This window comes from Glycine max, chromosome 4 (assembly GCF_000004515.6).
Source record: "Glycine max cultivar Williams 82 chromosome 4, Glycine_max_v4.0, whole genome shotgun sequence".
In the NCBI taxonomy this organism is placed as follows: domain Eukaryota; kingdom Viridiplantae; phylum Streptophyta; class Magnoliopsida; order Fabales; family Fabaceae; genus Glycine; species Glycine max.
The window spans coordinates 45,720,578-45,742,151 of record NC_016091.4 but is presented as its reverse complement, the minus strand read 5'-3'; the positions used below and the strand labels follow the sequence as shown (position 1 = coordinate 45,742,151).

Genomic DNA, 21,574 nt, shown 5'->3' with positions numbered 1-21,574 from the left:
TTGACTCAGGGCAAGCAAGGCCAAGATCCATGTGACGTGAATGACATGCTTAAGGGAAAGGAATAAGGAAAATTAATAGTATATATATATGGATCGACATGCATGCATATTGGTCTGATTCATAAATCACGAAGAAAAAAAGATAAGCAAAAAAGGATGGGCAATGGTGTATTTGGTGCATACAAGTGCGGCATGACCTCTTTCTTGATTTGACCTACGAATTGTGTTGCATTACGTATGTGTAAGATTAGCCTGTAAACGGATGGTTGGTCCACTTATTACATTTAAGCCCCATGGCATTAATTGGTGCAATGTGTGATTAACCGATATTTTACATTTCTAATCATACATCAAAAATACTATGTTTGAATAGAAAATTTTAAGTAAGAAAAGTATTTTATTAAAGAATTTAAATTTCTGTAATCTAAAATTCATTATTTTGATGTTTTTTTGTGAAGAATTTAAAATTTTAAAATTTTAAAACAGAATTTTAAACAACTAAAATCTGAAATTTCAATTTTCTTCTAAAAGGTGAAAAATTGAAATTATCTTCTTACAGTCTTATTTCAGAAACACCGTATGAGATTGTGAAACATCGATCGAGTCTGAGCGTAGAGAAACACGTATAACTAGCACACTAATCATATCTTTTCTTTTTTTCATTCATTTTTTTTCACCCTCATAATTTTAACTTTTTTTATCCAAATACAAAATTTTGAAAATAAAAAAATTTCAATTAAAATATTTGAAATTCTTAGAATTTAAATTTTTTTAAAATTTTAAATTTCTCCATCCAAACACATTCTTAAGAATTTCTCAATTATTGATAGACGTATGTAATCCCAAAAGGAGGATGACATCTCAATTATTGATAGACGTATGTAATCCCAAAAGGAGGATGACAAAGAAAAATTGTTGATCTTTACGAAACAGGTTCTCAAGGATAAGATTTTCCATGCATAGCAGGCATACGTGTCTTTTCATGTTTTTCCAGCTTATATATCATTTTGTTCAATATGTTTTTTATACCCGGCGATGACAAGCACGTATAGTGTCCGTTCGCCAAGTGAAATCGACCTCATTATTTAACCAACGGAAGGTTTGGAGTAAATTATTGAAGGATTTCTCAATTACGTTTTATTTATATTGCAGAATATATTTATAGAGTTTATGTACGTCTAATTGATAAGAGACAAGCTAAGATGCTAAGAGATAAAATTATTCTAATTTAAATTAAGTTATACAACTGATTGATACGAGATAAGAAGATAATTAGATATATAAGAGGTGAGATATATAGTATGAATTTTATTGTATAATGAGAGAAAAAAATAGATGTAGTTTTTTCTTCTTCAGGAAATAGGTTATGCACATCCAATGTGTAAATAATTTTACACTGTTATTTAATTATAAATTATTATATAAGTATTTCTTGTAGTGTTCTTCTGTCATAATTGTAATTTTACTTAGATGATTTATATTACCTGCAATGAAATCATGTATTTAAGTAATATGAAAATATAATAAGGACTAATATTTATACCCAAAGGTTTGGAATTAAATCATTTCTCACATAGTTAATGGACAAAATTATTTATCAATCACTTCATATCATATAAGACTAGGGAAAACATGCAGGTAGTGTCTAGGTTCTGTGCCTAACTGTTTTTTTCATTTTTTTTTTAAATAAGGAGAAAGATAATAGAAGGTACTGAATTATTTGTAAAGTAAAGGATAAGACAATAACTTATGAAATATAGTTGTATGGATAAAATAGATATAAAAATGTGTATACTAAAATATCTTATTTCCTATATACATAGTTCCAAATGCTATTGATGTAAAACCTGTTGTATGACCTACTAAAAAGAACTGGATTTTTTTTTTCTTTTAAACTCTAAAAGATCCAAATCCGTGTGGAAAAGAGTGTGAATGAAGGAGTTTTAATTGATAAAAGACCGCCCCAATCACACACTTATGTTTTCATCACAAAGAAACTCTTCTTACGCGTGAACGAAATGCATTTGCAGAACTAGAGAAAATGAAGTGCACTTTGAAAGTCCAGTAAACAGGTAGCGATGTTTGTGGGAATATATAATCATGGGGGAGGGAGAAGATGCTCCATTTTCACTTTGATTTTACGTTTGGTTTAGTTTTTGTTTGGTATTTCTAATTGGTACTACTACTTAATAAATATTATCAAAATAAACTACATTTTATTTTAAGAAAATACAAATGTAATATAAATGAATTTTTATTATTTTTTTCTATTTGCTTAATTAACAATTATTAAAACCGATATAATCATCACCGAAAATATCTTAACTAAAAATTAAATGTAAAAAAACTAAACACACCCTTAACTTTTTCCTTCCCATCACAAAAAGTATATAAACGATTGTTTAAACACTTTGTTAAAGAATGACAATATAACATAATATTACATTTGCTTTATACGTAATATTATGACTAAATAGTTTATGCAATGAGATTTACATTACCATTTAATTACAAATTATTGTATAAGATAGTTTTATTAACTTTTACAATAAATAATTTAAAACCTATTTATTAAATTTTTAACTGGTTAACACTATAATGTCTTTTATATTGGCTGTGCATAAAAATTAAATTCTAATATCATTTAAAAGTAAGAAAATACTTTAGACTCTTTTTTTTTTCTTTCCCTTAGTAATCGTGTTTTTTGGGTCTTTTCTCTTCATTAGTCCTCGGATCTTTTACCTTTTATTTCTCTTGTAAATATTGCTTGGAAATAGTAGACAAAATAAAATAATTTTTATTTACTTGAGTTGTTTCTCAAGCTAAATTATATACATTTTTAACAAATGAAAAGCATGCTAAAAAAACTATGAGAAGGATATATTTGTCACATGCTCCGGAAGGATATATTTGCCAAACTTCAAACTAGAAGGGCTCCCTAAACCTCCTACTACATATAGCTATGAAACTTGGCAGGACCTAACCAAATTCATCACAAACTCTTTTAAGAGTAAAGGTTTTGAATTGAGCACAATTGTTTTTGAGATATATTATGAATTTCATCTCCAGTAGTGCTATTTAGTACTAATAGCATAAGCACGAAATGCAACGTGGAGCACTGCCCTTTTTTAAAAGCAAAGATTAATTCAGAATTTTAAAAAAATATAAATTAAATTGGGATTTGATGGAATACATTCGTATGTTTTTTATGAAAATTAATTTTAAAAAAAGACAACGTTCCATGTTACATTTCGTGTCATTCATGCTTATGTTATTCGTATTTAATAATAACACTGTTTAAAATTCTATTATTTAATAAGAATAACATAAGCACGAAATAATTTCATTATAATCTTATGATATTTATAACATCATCAAGGACAAAAAGAACAAACAAACATAAATATTCATGGACTTACACATGTCTTTTATTAATTCAGATGAAATTATGGATTCCAACCAAGAACCACAAGACAATACCAACTTTCCAATTGGGCCATTAACACGTATAAAAGATAAAAGGATGGACTCTTTAGTTTCTATGAAGGAGAAAACAATAATAAATTAACTTACATTGTTAAGTTACAAATGAGTCGAATCAAGCCAAATTTTATTAGGCTTGAGTTTAGCTTGAGTTGAATATTAAAGTTTAAGTTTGACTCATTATCTATTATAGGCTTTTTTCAAAGGCTCGATTTTGCTCGACTTACATAAAAGTCTGGCTTAGCCTACAAACCTATTTAAAAGTTTGCTTAAAAATGTCTTTGATCAACTGATTATTTTAAAACTTAATGAAATACTAAATAAAAAAAAGAAACTTAAAAATTTCGTATAAGTAATGTACAAATCCAAAAATAATTGATAAATAAAATCATATTGAATTCAAGTCGTTAAAGCACAAAGTATAAGAGAACATAATATTAAAAAATATATGGATTAGAAATGATTTATACTAATATAGCCAAACAAAAATATTTAAATTGTCTAAAAATGTCTTTACAAAACATTTTTTTCCTTGGAAGTATAAATCTCATTGCATTATCCTTTTAGCTTGAATCTCTCTCTTTTTGAAAATTTTTCACATGCAAATGAACTCTTTAAGCATTTTATGTCACTTCATCCTGTCATTCATGATGTCATAGATAATCATAGTTAATCTGTCACTTACAATATAACTTAAAAGTACTTTTATTTATTATTTTATAAGAATTTGAAGAGTTTTAAAAGTTTTTTATTTAATAATAATAATAATAGTTATTATTATTATTATTATTATTATTACTTAAACAGGTCGACTTGTCAAGTTTAACAAGTTTTTTTTCTAGTTTGAGTTTGACCTTTTTATCTAAAGCAGCTTCTTTAGAAAATTTGAGTTTGACCTTTATAGTAAACAAGTCAAGAATGGAGCCTTAAATAGACTAACCCAAAGGCCCTTAACAAGTTGATTCTTATGTTTTTATTTTCATTTAATTCTACTTGTTCCACTTTTTGTGAGGACCGAAAAGAAGAGAGTCAAACTTGTTTTCAACCCATTTTATTCCCATATCTAGCTGTATATGAGAATTGAAAATGAAAGGTAGACACAATAATTGATAAATGATATGTAAAAGCTCATATTAAAAACCTCTACGAACCAGGTGACAATATAAAACTAGTAAATTACTCATGAATTACATAAATATTTTAAATTTAAATAAATTTATAAAAAAGGAAATAAATTAAGATATTTTTATTATTTATAGTGAATATTCTATTATATAAAATAGGAATAATAAAGGATGCAAATAAATTATTTAAATCAAAATACAATATTTTTATAGATATATTATATCAAAATTCAAAATTTAGAAACAAATTAAATTAAAACTAATTAGATAATACTAATAATAGAAAAAAATAATTTATTGAAAAAACGAAAAGGAAGAAAACAAATTAGACTTATGTAACTCTTACTAACTAACTAATACACTATTAATAACTTTATATAAATATGAATTTTGTTTATCCAACCATTCAATTATAATTTTATATTATCTTGATTGTTATATATAGAGAGAGTTATTTTATATTTGGTATCAAATATCAAAATTTAAATTAAATTTTAAAAAAAATATTTCGAATGAAATAAAAATTATAAATAAACAATGAAATTAAATATTTAATATAGAAGAATTATACGACTTAATGATATACTCAATGATTCTTAAAAAATGTTCATATTTTTAAAAAATGCTCTTATTAAAGAGTGAAATTTTAAATTTATTTATGCGACACAATAACTAAAGTTTTCGTTAATAACTGTGATGATTACAAAATAAAAAGATATTCAAATAATATTTGACATTTTAAAAATTTAAAAACTACTTTTATTTAACTTATCATTTTTAAATTTTCAATAAATATCTGCATAATATTCCTCAACATTTACGTACCAAAAAATTAACCAAAACCAAAACATTGTCTTACAATGTTTCTCAACTTGTTACATAGGAGCCCTGCATGTACACTACGTGGTGCTTACACTCGTGATGATAAGTTCTAGGCTGGATATTCTGCCAACATGATTTTTCTCTTTTTTGTATTGTAAGTGTGGACCACATGTATGATGTATTTGATACATTAACACTTTGGAAAAAGATCATTAGAAACCCAAATGTTATTACATATTTAGAGATGTAAATAGATAGAAAGAGAGAAAAATGTGGATTTGATAGAAATTATGATGTCTATTGGGTGTTGGAATTTTTAAAGGTATCTAAATATTGTCATATTTTATATTAGTTATTGGCTAAGGGAAACCGCTTATTATTCAGTTTATGTTGCGATTAGTTTTTAACTCTTAGATTCATTAATAAAATATTTAACAGTATAGATGAACTCCTTACAAGTTTCAACCTTTATATTAATTTTCGGTAATTAAACTTGTTTTGCACATTATTCAATTTATCCTTTGAACATTGTTCTCCATTTAATTCAATACTGGGTTGAGGGTGCACTCTTAGGACAATGCATAATTGGGCCCTTGAGGTCACAACTAGATTCCATGGGGTTCCATAGTGCATGTCACTTCCATTTCCAATCAAAATAATTTTTCCTTGATGTGTTATGCTTTTCACATCCAATCGAGCCCCATTTCGGCCTCTTTATAATGTGTTGACAAAATGGTGGAATTATAATCATGTTAAGAAATTTGAATTAATATATAGTCTGTTGTTACTTCCCAAACAGATAAATTTTAAACAAAATACTTATAATGTTTGTTTTGAATAATAAATTGGCTTTTAACATCTTTAAGTTTAGAGTTTGAAAACAAAATTTTGCTACAGTGCTATGAAAAATAGGAGCAATGAGTCATGAGAACGACAAAGTTTTCTATTCTTAATTATTAACTTTTTAATTATTTCAGCATAACTACTTCTTTTTACCATTTCTTTTTAAACTTTCATTTTATATTGAATTGGGCTATGATGTGCTTTAGCATAGCCATCTTTAAAAAAAAGTTTAACTTTACAAAAATAATCATTTTACTATCTGATTTATAAAATATTATCTTTTTCAATATTAAAAAATTAAGTAAACTACCACTGCATGAGAAATGCTAATAAAAAGAAAATTCCCAGTTTATATATGCATTGAAAATAAGTTTATACTAATTTACAAAAGAAAATATTTTTTGAATTATTGGTATAAAGTCTTCACCGACTTTTTTATTTATAATTTTTGTTGCTCTCTCTTCCCACTTACACTCTCCCCTCTCCTCTTCCTATTCTCCTTTTTCTTCTTCTCTGTTTCATTTTTCACAAGAATACCACGCATGTACTTGACGGTCTATGTTCCTTCTTTTTGGATCTTTCTTTTTCTTTTGTTGATTTTTCTTACTGACCATTTTTAATAAGTCTATACCTTATATTGGTTGTGCAAACTTATAAAAAAATTGAAAAAAATAAATCCATTCAAACACTTGAAATAAAAAAAAAAAGGAATAACGTTGTAATGACTGAATAAATAATTTATTCATAATGGAAACTAAATTATGAAAATTATTTTTGACAATACATTATCGTTTATAGGTAACTTAATACAATAAAAAAAAACTTAATATGGTATAACTCTTATAAAATAAGTGTAGGTTGGATTGTTACTTTTTATTTAAGAAAATACAAAAACTATGGATGGAAAAAAATTAAAATCACCAAGTTGTCACAATTAAAATGATCTAAAATATATAATTAAAAAGATGTCAGATAAAAATCAACTTCTTTTAATTTCAGAAATTGTTTTCAAAAACATGAAAAAACTAGGAACAATAAGACATCGCGTCTAAATTAATTAATCTCTTCTAAAATTGGTTTTTGTACATTTTAAATTTTAAACAATAAATAATATTAAAAGTGCCAAGTTGTTTTAGCTATAATTTTTTTTTGAAGAAGCTAAAATATCTTAAAATAATGATTAACGAGTTGATTTATTTAAGCTATGGGTAACTATGAAGCGTTTTTTAGATTATTATTACTAGGAAATTCGTGTCTCTCTGAATTTTTTAAATAATAAATTAAAAAATAGAAGTTAAATATAATTAATGTGACAGAATAAAAATAACTAACATTATAGAAGTATTGTAGGTTAGAAAAAAAAAATATTAAAGTTTTAAGAAGTGATTTAAGAATAAAATTATGTAATGAAATGTAGATATTAAATGAGATGTATTGACTTCATTGTTAGTATAGATTTTTATTCAAATAACACGCGTGCAAGCCGGAAAAAAAGAGTTTGGCTTAAAGGTGTTGCGGCATGAAAATGGAATAATATCCAACACGAACCACTTATTGACATAAACTTTTAGGTCCAATATATTCAAACTATTGGCGTGCGTCTTATGGCGGCAAAGTTACAGAAGGGGCAATTATGTTTGTAATTTATTAAATGGAGATAAACTTTAAATTCTTATCCAGAAAGGGGTAAATTGTAGAGTTATGACTTTGGAAAACAAAATCTTAAAACTAATTCATGATTTTTGTTTTTTTTACTGAAGCCATAAAAAAGTTAGTGACTTCTTATTTTTTTTAATTATAACTTTAAAGTCATAATTATTTTAATTTTTTAAAATAGTTATTAGAAGTCGTAAACTGATTTATGACTTTAATGTCATAATTTAAATTAGTTATTAGAAGTTGTAATTTTTTAAAACTTAATTATTAACAAATTTAAATTATTTTTAATTTTAAATTTCTAGTTCAATGTTTTTAATATTTTTGTTACTAATACTAACAATATACAATAATGTTTTTTTAACTTCTAATAATTATTTAAAAAATAAAATATTTTTGAATTTAAAGTCATAATTAAAAAAATAAAAAAAATCGTTTACTTTTTTTTTACGATTTCAATAAAAAAAATCATGGATTAATTTATGATTTTTTGAAATTATAGGATATCTTATTACTTATCCTTTGTGGGTATTAATTTAAAATTTACTTCTATTTCATAAATTACAAAAAATAATTATCCCCTTATGGCGTTGATCAAAATGTCAGCCAACCTAAGGTTTGTAGTGCAGACAGCAAACCCAAGGTGACAGTATTACCGTGTTGAACCTCGATCATCCCTTACAATGTGTTAGTCAAACTTTATATGCTTAGTTTTTTGTTTTGTTTTTTTGAAAAATATTGAATAATTTGCTACCATATAGAAGGTTGTTTGGTTATCACAGAATACGTGCATGGGATTATGACATGCCTAAGGATACTATGCTTCTGTTGAGGATTGGGACACAGTGTGTTTCTTTGTTTTCATGAGATAGGAGACAAATTCAAGAACACCATATAATCGTGTGATTTAGTGTTGACTCTAGGTATGCGTAAGTTGACTCAGTTATATAGACCAGTGCATAGTTAAAATGAATCTCAACCTAGTCATATCCTCGATGCTGTTGAGCCTTCAGTTTAATTTGTTGGTCTAATTTGAAAACTTTACTTTCTTTTGGGTATACCCTCAATTAAGTACCTGAGATAGATTAGTTTATCTTAGTTTGAGTCACCTAATGGACAGTAACTTAATTAATGCATTCATTCTAGCTAGAACAGATCCCATTTATTTATTTTTTAAAAGTCAATAAGTAATGAATCTTAATCCTCCTGGCCGAAATCTAGCATTAATGGTTAAAGTTTGTTAAATTTAAAAATACTTAAATTCATTTTTAGTCTTTATAGTTTAATTTAACACAAAATTTACATGCAATTTCATCTACTCTTTTAGTGTTATTTTCTAATCAAAATTGGAGTTTAACTTCATCAGTAATTTTATTTTTTAATGCAAGTTTTTATTACTATTGAATAATTATACCAAAAGTACTTAAAGAAACATTAATCTATTTTTTTATCAGTAAAGAAACATTCTTCTAAGTTTTTTACTTTGATTTATGTGTGTAATTTTCCCAGTATATGGTACGTTAAGAAAGTTAATGAAAGATTTTCACTACTCTCTAGTTTTCCTCTTTAACATTTAGCTAGTGTACTATAAGTCAATAACTTGATGGCAACTTGCTGGTGGACATTTCGTGTACAATTATGGTTAGTGGCTGCAGTCATCAGTTATCGGTCTTTTTATTATGAGACCTATAAGTACATGCATGCACCCATGATTCACGAAATATGTCTCCCTGTCGTGTATCCCCAGTTGGTCACTGTATAACACGCCATCCCATATGCCAATTTTATCACGTCTTTGTTGGGAGAGTTGAAACCAAATTGGGTTGTCAGTGAATTTGTAGCACCATTGGTATATGGGCAAGCAAGGCTTTTTACCTTTACCCAAATGCTTCCACCAGACAACCATCGAATTTTACACACAAAAGGGAATGAGGCAAGGTGATCGACTTGCTCCTTTCCTCTTCTTGATGGTTGCAGAGGAACTTACGGGACTCTTGAGATAAGCTATGATGTCCAAGAAATTCTCCAGTGTGAAGGTGGAAATGGATAACTAGGAGATTCCATGCTACAATTTGCGAATGACACACTTATGTTAGGAGATGTCACTTTGGAAAATGTGTACGCTGTGTATGAAAAGTGCTCTTAGATATTTTAAACTTATTTCCAGGCTCAAAGTCAATTTCCACAAGAGCAAACTAGGAGAAATTTGTGTGGAGGAAGCCGTAATTGAGATGTTTGATTCTTTTCTTAATTGTAGAATGATGAAAATTTCATTTGTATTCCTAGGAATCCCCATTGGAGCTAACCCAAGGAAAGAACGGACTAGACAATCTATCATTCAAAAGATAAATGTTGAAATTGCTATAAATTTCTAGAATATTCTTAAATATAATATGTATGAATATGGTAGAACAATTTAGAATTATAGTGTGTATGAATATGGTAGAACAATCTAGAACTATAATATGTATGAATATGACAGAATAATCTAGAACTATAAGTGTATGTATAAGATAGAAGAATCTAGAACTATCATGATACTAGTCTATCATGAAAACTCTAGAAAGACCTAAAGTAATGTAGAAACATTCACCACCATTGAGAGGTTGGTGACTTGAGCCTATAAATAGACAATTGGTATGTTGTAATTGATAATCCAAGAAATCAATGACATAGCCTTCTTTCTAAAACAATTCTCTAAAACTATCAATTATCATCTAACCAACTATCAACAGTGGCATCAGAGCTACGTTCGGTCATACATTGGACGTAGTTATCTTACCTACTTACCATTCCAAAATCCTCTCAACTACTTCAAAAATTTCCTTTGTACTATTAACCCACTCTAATAATATTTTTTTTAAGCTATGGATAACACTACTCAATCGTCAACTATTTCTGTCCCTATCTTCAATGGTGAAAATTATGATTTCTGGCATGTTAAAATGGAAACATATTTTTCATCTCAAGATTTATGGGACATAGTAGAAGAAGGCTTCACCATTCCCGTGAATACTTCAGCTCTTAATGCATCTTAAGAAAAAGAGTTGAAGAAAAATAAACAGAAAAATTCAAAGGCGTTGTTCACCTTGCAACAAGCGGTGGCTGATCCAATTTTCCCAAGAATTATGGGAGCTAAGTCTGCCAAAGAAGCGTGGAACACATTGTAGGAGAAGTTTCAAGGAAGTGTTAAGGTACGTGTCGTTAAACTCCAATCTCTAAGAAGAGATTTTGAACTATTGAAGATGAAGGAGTCTGAGACAGTTAAAGATTACTGTTCTAAAGTTAAAGAAATAGTTAATCAAATGAGAGCTTTTGGGAAAGATATTCTTGACAAGAAAATTGTTGAGAAAATTATAATTACTATGCCCCAAAAGTTTGACCCAATCGTGACAACGATTGAGGAAACCAAAGATCTGCCCACTCTATCAGAGACAGAACTTGTGGGCTCTCTTGAAGCACATGAGCAAAGACTGTATAGGCATAAAGAAGATACAATTGAAAATGCCTTCCAGTTAAAGTTTAAATTTCAGCCCCAAAACAAAGAAAATGGAGGAAAGAAAAATTATGGAGAAACTTCCAGAAGAAGAGAAGGTTCTAGGAATTTCCTTAAGAACAAAACAGATAAAAATCCTCCATGCAATATATGCAAAAGGCAAGGCCACGCAAAGAAAAATTGTTGGTTCTGTAATATGCCACAATGCAACCATTGCAAGAAGTTCAGGCACGTAGAGAAAAATTGTCGCAACAAAAATAGGCATCAAGCCAATATCGCAGAGGAGCATGATCAAGAACAATGTACGTTCTATGTCACTCAAGACTCAATAAAAGAAAAGGGAGGAAACTGGTACTTGGATAGTAGATGTAGCAATCACATGGCCAAGGATAAGAGTATTTTTAAAAGTATTGATGAGTCTGTCAAAGTCAAAGTTCGACTGGGAAATGAAAGTGTGGTTGAATCAAAAGGCAAAGGCACTGTCATGGTGGAGACAGATAAAGGTACGCGACTCATCCATGATGTCTTACTAGTTCCCAGCCTAAAAGAAAATCTTCTAAGCATTGGCCAAATGATGGAGAGAGGCTACACACTTCACTTTGAATGAGGTGTATGCAAAATCTTAGACAACAAAAATAAAAGGTCTGAGATAGCCCAAGTAAAGATGAATAAGAGCAATAGAAGCTTTCCTCTAAATTTAAAATATGCAACAAGCATTGCCATGAAGGTACAAGTTGATGATTCATGGCTATGGCATCGAAGATTTGGCCACTTCAACACACATGCCTTGAAGTTGTTCCATGAGAAGAACATGATGAGAGATCTTCCAAGCATAAAGGAGAACAATGAAGTGTGTGAAGGATGTCTCCTTGGTAAGCAACACCGATTTCCTTTCTCAACAAGCAGAGCATGGAGAGCGAAAGATCTATTGGAGCTGATACATACGGACGTTTGTGGACCAATGAGGACGCCATCACATGGGAACAACAGGTACTTCATACTCTTCATTGATGACTTCTCTAGAATGACATGGGTATATTTTCTAAAAGAAAAATCAGAAGTCTTTGGAGTATTCAAAAAGTTCAAGGCCCTTGCTGAAAATCAAAGTGGAAAACGAATAAAAGTACTAAGAAGTGATCGCGGCAAAGAGTACACCTCTCGCGAATTTGAAAGATTTTGTGAGGCTGAAGGCATTGAGCGACAACTTACAATCGCATATTCTACTCAACAAAATGGAGTATCCGAGAGAAAGAATCGCATAGTTATGAAAATGGCTAGATTGATGCTCAAGGAGAAGGGACTACCTAACACATTCTGGGCCACTGAAGCAGTCTACACTGCTGTTTACATACTCAACAGAATTCCAACTAAGTCTGTAAAAGACAAGACTCCAATTGAAGCTTGGAACGGGAAGAAGCCATCAACAAATCAACTAAGGGTGTTTGGATCTATATGCTACATTCATGTTCCAGACGTGAAGAGGCACAAGCTTGAAGACAAGACTATACGAGGTATCTTCCTTGGGTATAGCAATATCTCTAAGTGCTACCGTGTCTACAACTTGCAAACTAAGAAACTCGTCATCAGTTGAGATGTTGTAGTTGATGAGTACACTTCTTGGAATTGGGATGAAGAAAAAGTGGAGAAGAACGTTCTTATATCCGCTCAACTACCTCAAGAAGAAGCTGAGGAAGAAGACCCAGGTGAACCACCTTCACCTCCACCACAACAACAAGATCAAGAACTATCATCACCAGAGTCTACTCCAAGACGAGTAAGATCTTTGGTGGACATATATGAAACCTGTAACTTGGCCATACTTGAACCTGGAAGCTTTGAAGAAGCGTCAAAGCAGGAAGTATGGGTCATGGAAATGGAAGAAGAGATACAGATGATCGAGAAAAATAACACATGAAAGTTAGTAAATCGTCCCCATGGAAAAGATATCATTGGGGTTAAGTGGGTCTATAAGACAAAGCTCAACTCTGATGGCACCATACAGAAACACAAGGCAAGGCTAGTAGCTAAGGGTTACTCACAGCAACCCGGAATTGACTACAATCAGACATTTGCACCAGTAGCTCGTCTTGATACCATAAAAGCTCTAATAGCTCTTGCGTCACAAAAAGGATGGAGTATCCATCAACTAGATGTCAAATCCGCCTTCCTTAACGACGTACTTGAAGAAGAGATCTATGTGGAGCAGCCACAAGGATTCGTGTCTGAAGGCAAAGAAAACAAAGTGTTAAGACTAAGAAAAGCACTCTACGGTTTGAAGCAAGCACCTCGAGCATGGTATAGCAGAATCGATCAGTATTTCATGGATCGAGGATTCAGGAGGAGCAAGAGTGAGCCTACACTTTACATCAAGTCTCAAGGGTACACTTTCTTACTCTCTCTATATGTAGATGATCTTATCTACACGGGAAACAATACTAAGATGATGATGGAGTTTAAAGAAGACATGATGAAGACCTTTGAGATGACCGACCTTGGTTTGATGAGTTACTTCCTCGGCATAGAGGTAAGTCAGAGAAATGAAGGGATATTCATCTCGCAAAAGAAATACACAGAAGGCTTACTTAAGAAATTCAAGATGTATGGTTGCAAACCTGTTGCTACTCCACTCATAACAAATGAGAAACTACAGAAGAATGATGGAGCACCAGAAGCTGATGCATCCAAATATCGAAGTCTAATTGGAAGCCTCCTATATTTGACAGCTACACAGCCTGACATAATGTATGCTACAAGTCTTCTATCAAGATTCATGCAAAGCCCAAGTCAAATACACTTTGGAGCAGGAAAAAGAATTTTGAGGTATCTACAAGGAACAAAAGAGTTCGGTATATGGTATACTACCGAGACCAACTCATAATTACTTGGCTACACCGACAGTGATTAGGCAGGTTCGGCAAATGACATGAAGAGTACCTCTGGCTATGCTTTCTCACTAGGATCAGGAATGTTCTCTTGGGCGTCGAAGAAACAAGCTACAGTAGCACAATCAACAGCAGAATCATAGTACGTGGCAGCTGCTGAAGCAACGAGTCAAGCTATATGGCTTCGTAGGATACTTGAAGACATGGGAGAAAAACAAGATGAGCCTACTAAAATCAACTGCGACAACAAATCAGCAATTGCAATGGCGAAGAATCCAGTTCATCACAGCAGAACAAAACACATAGCAATCAAGTATCACTTTATCAGAGAAGCTGAAGCAACTAAAGAGATCAAACTCGACTACTGCAGAACAGAAGATCAAATTGCAGACATATTCACAAAGGCTTTGTCGAGACCAAGATTTGAAGAATTACGAGCTATGCTCGGAGTCACAGAAATTTGCATCAAGGAGGAGTGTTGAAATTGCTACAAATTTCTAGAATATTCTTAAATATAATATGTATGAATATGGTAGAACAATCTAGAACTATAATGTGTATGAATATGGTAGAACAATCTAGAACTATAAGTGTATGTATAAGATAGAAGAATCTAGAACTATCATGATACTAATCTATCATGAAAACTCTAGAAAGACCTAAAGTAATGTAGAAACATTCACCATCATTGAGAGGTTGGTGACTTGAGCCTATAAATAGACAATTGGTATGTTGTAATTGATAATCCAAGAAATCAATGACATAGCCTTCTTTCTAAAACAATTCTCTAAAACTATCAACTATCATCTAATCAACTATCAACAATAAAGAATAGGCTTGCAAGTTGGACGCAAAGGCAACTATCATATGGAGAAAGACTGCCTCATTAAATCACTATTGACATCCTTATCTCTATACTTCATTTTTTTCTTTAAGATTCCTACAAGAGTCATTAGAGAAATCAACAAGTTGCAAACGGATTTTTTGTGGGGAGGGAGTGATGATGAAAGAAAGATATGTTGGGTTAGTTGGGTGAAGATTTTCCAAGAAAAGGAGGAAGGAGGTCTAGGGGTGAAAAGTTTAAAAGAATTTAATCAAGCTCTCTTGGCCAAATGGAGATGGAGAATGACTTGTTGTTAACAAAGTTTATGGTGTAAATTGCTTAAAGCAAAATATGGAGACATTTTCGAATTTGGGTGGAGAAGGCAAAAATCTAAGGCAAAATATGGTGAGGTAGGGTCTTGGGTTTAAGGGAGATGGGTTTGGAAACTAGAGTGGAGGAGAGAATGGTTTAATTGGGAGGAATCAATTTTGCAGAGGTTTATGGAGGAACACAACAATGTGGGGTTGGAGCAAAATGAAAAGGATGTGTTGGTGTGGACACAATGTCCCTCGAGAACTTTCTCGGCTAGCAATGCGTAAGCCTTCTAATGAGGGGTTTTAGAGTTGTAGAGATGTTACCTGTTTATGAGGAGTTATGGAGATATCAAGTGCCCTCAAATGTTGCTTTTTTGGGGTGGAGTATCATGCATGACAGCTTGCCAACTAGATCAAACTTGAGGAGAAGGAATACTAGGCTTGACAACATGGACTTCTCATGTCCATTATGCCATCACCAAGAAGAAACATTAGAACACTTGTTTTTCTTATGCCCGATAGCGTCAAGTATATGGAGCAGGTGCTGGAATTGGCTAGGTGTACAAATGGTTCTACACTACAAACCAATGGAGCACTTTTAGCAACACTTTTTGAGTTCTGGAAGAAAAGAATTAAATGACAGATTGATGGTCGATCTTATGGTTTGTGACAGTTTGGGGCATTTGGTTATTGCGGAACAATGTTGTTTTCAATAACCAAGAGGTGGATGTAGAATCTTTATGGGACTCAATTGTGGTACGTGCTTGGTTATGGATATCATGCAAAACAAAGCTAAAGCATCTCTCTTTTTATGATTGGAGCACAAACTTGTTGGAGTGCTTGAACTGATCGATCAACCAAAATAGCAAAATCTGCAGGTTTTTGTTTATTTGTTTAGGCAGCTATAGAAATACTAATAGGAACAAGATTGATATTGCATGGTCTTGTTCTCATTGTTTCTATTTAGCTATTTGATGTTTTAAAACTGGAACTGTTGTTCTTGTTGATCTGATTTATATGGAGGTATTACTTATATATACTCACCTTAATATAATTATATTTGCCTACAAAAAAAAAAAAAAAGCACTTCCACCACAACTAAACCCAATAACTAAATAACTAAAATCAGGTTGTGAAATGATGGGTACTAGGGTAACCTGGCCTAACTTGACATATTCTTTTGAACAACCTTTAAAATTACTTTTTTTTTCTTTAAGAAAACATGTCCATTATTACACATGTGATATTTAATAATATTATTTTACATTTAATAAAAATATTACTAAGAACCTTTGGTAGCATCCAAGAAATATTGTGATATTATGAATAAATGTTAATAATATTTTTGTGATATTTTATCAGATATTACGTATAGTTCATATTGCTAGAGTTTTTTTTTGATATTTTTAGACTTTAATTAACAACATAAACTATATATACTTAACATTTAATAAAATATCACAAAAATATATTAGAAATATTTATTCATAATTTAATAATTTTATTTAATGTTGTCAAAGGTTTTAATAACATTTTTATTAAGTATTAGACAAAAAACTATTATTAAAAGTCACATATGTAATAGTGGTTATTAGTGTAGGATATATATTGATTTTAACAATAATTGATCCCAATAAAAAAGTATGACTAATCTCTTTTAACTAATCAATTTTTTCTTTCAATCATATTTTTTCTTTTATTCACAAAGATTTGAATTAGATATCTTATTTAAAGAATTCCAACTCACATCTACTCAAATCAATGATATTTTTTGTTAATACATTTGAAAGTGGTTTGAAATTAATTATTTAAATCCAAAATGAAAATAACTAAGCAAATGTAATCCATACATTGCTATATACCCTCGGCATCTTTCCCTTTTTGTGCATGTAGATTAGTAGTAAAAATTCATTAGAAAAGAAAGAAATAGTAGTATAGTTTAACATGAAACATATAACATACAAGGTAAAAGCAGCAAAACTATTCATAAGAAATAAATATTGCTTTTGTTATTAGTTTTCCTAGAAGGTTTTGGCTTCTAAGTAAATTTCTCATTTACAAAAAATAAAAGAAAAGGAAAAAGAAGCAAAATTGTTCTATTTTTTTTTTCATAATGTTGTCTTTTTTAAATCCTTTAACACAAAAATTGAAGGTTTGGAGTTTCCATCTACGGCAACTTTTGACATATAAAAATGCATATAGTTTAATTAGATTCCCTACTATTTTGGACACATCTTACCCATTCTATACGGCGAATTTATCAAGCGTATCATCTCTCATGTAGCTACATGTATAGTTTCTCTGTAGTCAAATTTAATCTTGTAGGCTTGTAATTAATGCATCACCATCACCTTTTTCCATTATATATACAACACATCACTTTTTTTGCCATATTGCTTTCTAGCTAGTGCTAGCTGCAGGTCTCTAGTTACTTTTCAATCAATGGAGAAACACCAAGTGATGCTCCCTACTTCATCTACATCATCTACTCCTTTTTCATCAGATTTTAAAGTTGATTATATTTCTACTGTTCATGTTGAGAATGAGGTTTTAAGAACCCAAAGGATGGCCATATCAGAGCAGAAAGAAAGTGATAAAGAGTTTATTAAGCAACACAGATATGTATTTCAAACAAAGAGTCAGGTTGATGTTCTGGACGATGGGATACCAGTGGAGAAAATATATGAAAAAGATAGTGAAAAACAATAAATTCCCAAGGTTAGTGCCACACTGATAAAAATTTATACTTTAAAATTTAACAGTATTATTTGAAGGTTTGTAGAATAATTAAGCTACCCTTATGAACCTGACATACGGTAATATCTGTACTGTAGTAATACAGTCACCTTTCTGTGAAAGATTCAGTACATAACGAAAGATTTACCTTTACCCTTGCACCCTTTTAAGCTTTAAAAAATATCAACAAGAACTCACAAAAGACATAGGATGCTACCTTTTCATTTAAAAAAAAAAATGTCACTTTTATTGGGGAATACCCTTATAAGTTTTTTTTGGGATCAATAAATGTTAATTTTATTAAAAATATTAGTGGAACAAATTTAAATCTACCATCTTTCCTTCTTTCAAATCTCCCTTCCCTTCTTTCAATCATTAAGTCAATCTTATGTCTATGATAATATCCTTATTAGTAGCAAGTAGTGTAGTACTAGCAATGTAGAATAAGTATTTTCTAAATTTCTATACAAGTTACCATCTGCAGCCTCAGATGGACAAGGAGAAATAAGATTGGTTGTCCTTTATAGTAATAGTCCTAGCAATATTAGTATATTGTTTAACCAAACAAAATTAAGGTTAGTATCAATAGAGGATTAGAGATTTAATTTAATTGTCATTCACATTTCGGCAATTCTTAGTCCAATTTTATTTTGTTGCTTTCAGAAGCGACTACAGGTGCTCTCATTGAGATTGCAATCTCAAGAGACAAATTCAACGCCATCCCCAAGATGAACAGATTGTGGTAACAACCTACGACCCTGTCGATAAATCAGCGGAAAGCTTTGACCAAATCTTGGGAAACCTACTCATAAGCAACCTAGTGTGTAATGTGCCTCCCACATTGGAATAGAATATGAAGTTAATCATGTTATCCAAAGGACCTTAGTGCCGTGGATATATAATTGACATAATATATACCTAGCTTGTTTGCTTATTTGCTCATCTGAAGCATGTGATTGTCAACATAATGTTTCTGAAGATACTCAAAGCATCGTCTTCTTAAAAGAATTATGTCATAGAAGCACAATATCTTATGGGTTCAAAAAAAATAAAATTAGCTGAAGGGTTAGTTCGATTGGTTGAATAGTAAAGAGTTGTTATAACCCTTTGTATCTATATTGGATTCCTAGGCAAAAATACTCAACAAAATACATAGGCATTGAAATTTTTAGACAAATCAAATCCTTAGCTTCCAGAAAGCAAGCACCAACATTTGTGCATGCATATAGTTTGTAGTAGTTACACACTCAAACACTATATATATCATATTCCTTGAAACAATTTTTATATATCATTTCATGTTGGAATGAAAATCTTGTCGCAATCATCTCCACCAAAACTCTTTCCCAAGCGCATTAACGTTGCAATCACAAGCAAGATAATAGCAGCAACCCCACCTAAGAATACAGCATACCTCGTGCTTCTATTGGCACGCCTACTATTACTAGCAACTCCCATCTCCGTGGTTATCATTGCCACCAAAGGCGCCACTGTCTCGTTATTTTGGTTATGATTGTCGCCACCAATGAGACAGGACGATGTAGAGGAAGAAGAATATGAAAGCTCGCGCGAGCAATAATCATGCACCCCTAATTCGCTTCCACTAGATTCATCATCCTCCTCCTCATAGAAGGACATTGATCTCACTTCATGACGACTGTTACTCTCATCACCCTTTTCCTCTGAATGAAAAAGTCGTCGACCCTTCAATTTTCCCCTCTCAATGGCCTCCCTACGCTCTTGAAGAATCTCTTGCACTGCCCTATCCTTGGTCCTCGTTACGTTCTTCGATTTTTCTTCTTCCGGTGAGGGAGACTCTTGTTGTTGAAGGTTGAACATGAGTTCTCTTGGAGAATATTTGCGTGGCTTCTGGATGGTTTCGTTTGAATATTGAAGGGAATGTTTGTGTGAAGCTTTTGTTGTTGGTGGTGTTGGCTTGGATTCCTTGAAGGCTTGCCACTCTTGCTCCAGCTTCTTGAAACGTTGGTGGAGTTGTTCTGTTTCTTTTGCTCTTGCTTCGAAGCTTTTCATGGTGGGGACCCTAATAGATTTATGATTAGGGTTCTCTTTTTCTCTCTTCTTCTTTTCATTATTTTTTCCCTCCTCTTTTTTATCTTTTTATGGTTGATTTCCCCTCTCAGTCTCATCATGGTGTTGGATTCTTGTAGAGATAACTCAAATTAGCGGGTTCATTCTTGTTTTGAACGGGGTGAGATTATAGCTGGAAATTAACCACTTTTTTTTTTAAATAACATTTATTTTCTTTTAAAATTGGAGTTGATAGATTACTGAAATAATTAGTTTGGACTACAGGAATCCACAAAGATTTTCTTCACCTTGACAGAAAAGATTTGACCAAAATCGGATCTTATCTTCTTTTATATATATATATATATATATATATATATATATATATATATATATATATATATAATCTGATCTCATCTTAAAAGCATCCCAGCACAGTTAATATGTTTCATCTATAATTAACTTTGTATAGTTGTTAATTTATCAATTTCCTTTTTTATCTTTTAATTACTTTTGATTATTGAATACATTTTCTAAGAATAAAAAAATTATTTATATTTTTATTGATTTATCATATTATATAATTTAATAAAAAATATTATTTTTTAAAATACATATTAAGCACAGAAAAATTAAGCACTCGGTTTGAAAGAGTCTTTTCTATTTTCAAATTTTGATTTATTTGTTTTGACTCCGTATTTTATGTTTTCATAAAATAAAAATATTAAAAATATGTTTAGTTTAACTATTTTCAATAAAAGTTTCTAAAATATTTATATATTAAATTTACAAATAAATTTTAAATAATAAGAATATATTTATATCAATACATAATTTATAAATAAAAAAATTATAGTATACTAGAAAAATAAAAATACGTGCTAATTATTTATTATCATTTTTGTACAAAAATAATAAATAAATATATGCAGCTTTTATTTATTTTTTGGTAGATCCTAAATAACATTAAATTGTAAAAAATAAATAAAATTGTTATATGCTAATTAATATCACCGCCTTCCACCTACATAGTAGGACTTTCTTCTTCCCACCTCCAACAGCATAAAACTAGCGTCAATTGCTTCTCTATTAAACCTTCCGATCGTGCATTTTCTATTTTCCAAACGGATGAAGAAGTGGCTGGCAAGAGGTCGCGGTGGTAGCAGGCTAGCAGCGAAGAAGATTGCGGAGAGAAGCCAAGACTATTTGATCTTCAGGCCTTGTCGGCGTTTTCTGCTTCCTGCTTGAAAATACCAGAGACCATTTATTGTTTTCAATTTTCAGCTTTATTTTAAAACAAGCATAAGCATATTTTTATCATTGTTTTTCATTTTCAATCAAAATGAAAACAAAAAATCACCTAAACA

At 30.7% G+C, this 21,574-nt stretch overlaps 1 pseudogene; it reads left to right on the top strand.

Moving 5' to 3' along the window:
* Positions 1 to 17,885: 17,885 nt before the first annotated feature.
* On the top strand, positions 17,886 to 19,029 carry LOC113001433 (probable WRKY transcription factor 75; annotated as a pseudogene).
* The last annotated feature ends 2,545 nt before the right edge of the window (positions 19,030 to 21,574 follow it).